At 39.8% G+C, this 3561-nt stretch overlaps 1 pseudogene across 1 annotated transcript; it reads left to right on the top strand.

Annotated features, from left to right (window-relative positions):
* The first annotated feature begins 210 nt into the window (after positions 1–210).
* LOC149155374 (zinc transporter 11-like) lies at positions 211–2612 on the top strand (annotated as a pseudogene). The gene is made up of 4 exons (XR_016262710.1): positions 211–925; positions 1410–1456; positions 1731–1880; positions 1987–2612. The product of XR_016262710.1 is annotated as a zinc transporter 11-like (transcript).
* The last annotated feature ends 949 nt before the right edge of the window (positions 2613–3561 follow it).

Raw genomic sequence — 3561 nt, forward strand, 5'->3', positions numbered from 1 at the left:
GTTGTGGACAACTCGACCTGCTCTGCAGCGTAATTTATCATTCTCGTTGATTCTTGGTACTTACAGGAATTGTTGTCCATTGTCGTGATTGTGGTTGAAGAAGGTGCAGATTATATTCCAGACTTTGGGAATGGTTACATAATGGTGAAATAAGCTTGGAAATTCCCCAAGTGATCTAGCTAACACGACGGGAGACTGCTTCCGTGGCTTCGCCCTCCCGCGAACTTCGGCTTCATCGAACCAGTCAACGAATTAAAAAAATCACACTGACAGCGAGGATGGAATAGGAAATTTGTAGTACATTATTAGTGTTTTCTTCTGTATTTGTAGTACAGGCCCGATGGTAGTACAAGCACAGTTGGTCAGCGCGATACAGATTGTGTTGATGCCACATATACCCAATTTTATTGCTGGAAGATCTGACCCAAAATCTCCATTACTACTCCATCCATCACAGTAGCAGGCATGGCTGCGGAAACAATTACAAGGGCAGTTATTGTCATAATTAGTTGCGTCCTGATTCCGTTAGTCGTGGCCCAGGGAGGCGGTCAGAATGGAAGTCCCAGTGATGAAACGAATTTGAGAGCAAAGGGCCTAGTTCTTGTTAAGATCTGGTGCCTCATAATAGTTTTTGTGGGCACATTTGCAGGGGGCATTTCCCCCTATTTTTACAGATGGAACGAGAGTTTTCTTTTGCTGGGAACTCAGTTCGCGGCTGGTGTCTTCCTGGGGACGGCTTGGATGCATTTTCTCAGCGATTCCGCTTCAACATTTGCAGATTTGACGGACAAGACGTATCCTTTTGCATTCATGCTCTGCACTGCAGGCTACCTTATTACCATGCTCGCAGACCTCACCGTCGCTTGGGTGTATCAGAAACAAGATGGATCAAATGTCACTGTAATTCCTCTTCAAAGAAAAGCCGGTGAGTGCCTCCTGTTTTGGTACCCTTCCTTATAACAGTAGATACTATAAGGAAGTAGATATTAATTGCTAATTAGGTTTTGAGTAGTTTTTTTTTTTCCGGTACGAATTAGGTTTTGAATAGTTGCATTAAGGAAGTTGATATTAATTGTGAATTAGGTTTTGAATAGATTGTGAATGATTATTGTTAAAAAAAATTAATGGATTGATATCATATTTTATAACCGTAAAGAAGTAACTAAATTTTGAATTGTTTGTAAATAAATGCATTGTTAAAACATCTTACTACTACTATCACAACCACATTTAAATTCAAACTAGAAACAAAACAAATAAACATTAATCCATTTCAATATCACAAATTTTCCATTTGGATAGCACGATTAAAAAAATGCATCCGGTTTTTTTAAAAGAAACTCTGGTTATTGCGGTCATTCACTGATTGGTAGCAGTAATGTTGTAATTACCACATATTGGCTCTACAGAAAGCAGCGTACCCACACATACTGGCGAGACACCACTCAGCTTACAGGTAAGTTAATTATGTAATGTTATATATAGCGTGTATTTTTATGTTGAATTTTTATGTTGATGGTAAAATTTGAGAATATTTTGAAATCAAATAAATATAGAAAGTAAATTGTTTCACCATTTATGTCTCTCTAATTCCAAAATATGCTGGAAATCAGCAATTCGACCCGGGGGATTTTATTTATGGTTGTAAAATAAGCTTTTTTTTCTTCGTTGCACCAGATAAACGTACCATTTTATTTATTGATGTTGACCTATGATTTTGACATAAGCAGGACCTCCAAACACCTCCACAGACAGCTACAACAGTGAACATGGTGACGGCGGCCTCATTGGTAAAAAGACCTCCATTGGAGACAGTTTACTTCTCGTACTCGCTCTGTGCTTCCATTCTGTCTTCGAAGGGATCGCCATTGGTGTTGCAGGCAAGTCTTGTCTCCTCTCAGCTTTTATTGTAATGTTCCACGTCCAATTTCCCTATTTTGAGATTGAGATTAATGAATACCTGAACGTAATGTTGTGTGATTGAAGGAACGGAGGCTGATGCGTGGAGAGCTCTGTGGACGGTGTGTTTACATAAAATATTCGCTGCAATAGCGATGGGCATAGCACTTTTGCGCATAATTCCCAACAGGCCTTTCCTCTCCTGTGCAGCTTATGCCTTCGCCTTCGCGATTTCGAGCCCCATTGGAGTTGCCATTGGAATACTTATCGATGCCACTACAGAAGGCCGTGTGGCAGACTGGATTTACGCAATCTCGATGGGTTTTGCATGCGGTGTTTTCGTTTACGTTGCCATCAATCATCTTCTGTTGAAAGGAATAATATACAACCCGCAAAGCCGTATCCCCTATGACAGACCATTTTACAAATATATGGCCCTAATACTTGGAGCTGGACTGATTGCGGTGGTGATGACTTGGGACTGATTGCACACATTTTGTCACTATGGCCGATGCTCAGTGGTATCAGCTACACTGCCTATTCAATTGACTTTTTAAATTAAGAAATTACAATCCACAAACTATAATCACATCGTTTTCTACATGCTTTGTGTGCATCTGCAAGCTACAGGGCCTAAACTGGTAATGGTCACTACCAAACTCATCTTATCTGGAAATTGGTCTTGATTAGTTATTTTTTTCCAATGTTTTCAACACGATGTCTTGTTAAAAGATGTGTTTATACTCTGGTTAATAAGTATTTATATTTTTATAAATTTCACGATATTTTATTTTTATTCTTATTAAAACTATATATATGTTTTATTGTAAGTATTAAATTTTCTTATGTTTATTAATTAAATTTAAATATGAAATTTTGAAATATTTTTTTTGCTGAGGATCCTTCTATTTCAATAAACAAAAAGTAATGTTACAGCATATACAACAAAAAACTTGACTTCACCCTAGACTCCGGAAAAATCAAGGGCATCCTGCCATAGATATGACCCTCCATTCTACAAGAAGTAAAGCGGACCTGTCAAACTTCAGTTAACCATTATGGTTTTTAACCCAAAGTCAAACTTTGCTAACCCTCACATCACTGTTACGAAAAGCCTGAAAAGACAAGCGGCCCCACCAAAAAGCACGGCCAAATCTGACCGTCGATTCTCTTTACAAAAATGAACGGTTTGGAGAAATATCGCATAGCCAAGATGCTCGAACATTAAGGTGCGATGGAGGGTGGTATTCCTTACCGTACCCTTGCCACGTGTTGAGAGCCTAGTGGAATCGCTCTCAAAATTCCCAAACCACTTACCATTCAAAAGCCCCACGATCACCTGGAAACCGCTTAAAGCCTGGTTTTCCGTTCCGTAGGAGGAAAGCAGGAGAATATCCGCCGCTGGAAAGTTCCAGCCGCCCTTCCCGCGAAAGCTTGCTATGAAACTTGCCTCGGGAACATCCACTGGCTGTAAATGAAACCCTGTATTGCAATTCGAAGTAAGAAGGAGACTGAAAAACTTACACCAAAGGCTTTTGAAACCGCTCTGAGTCTGCCCTTCTTCAAGGTACCAACCAAAGTACTGTGTTTGAGCCTGCTTAGAAAGCTTCATTCCGTGCCTTTCCCTCTGGCCAAATGTCCAAAAATTTCTCTGTCCTCTGC

The sequence above is a fragment of the Pinus tabuliformis genome, chromosome 9, assembly GCF_031772625.1.
Source record: "Pinus tabuliformis cultivar Carrire ecotype Pingquan chromosome 9, CPIR1, whole genome shotgun sequence".
In the NCBI taxonomy this organism is placed as follows: Eukaryota; Viridiplantae; Streptophyta; class Pinopsida; order Pinales; family Pinaceae; genus Pinus; species Pinus tabuliformis.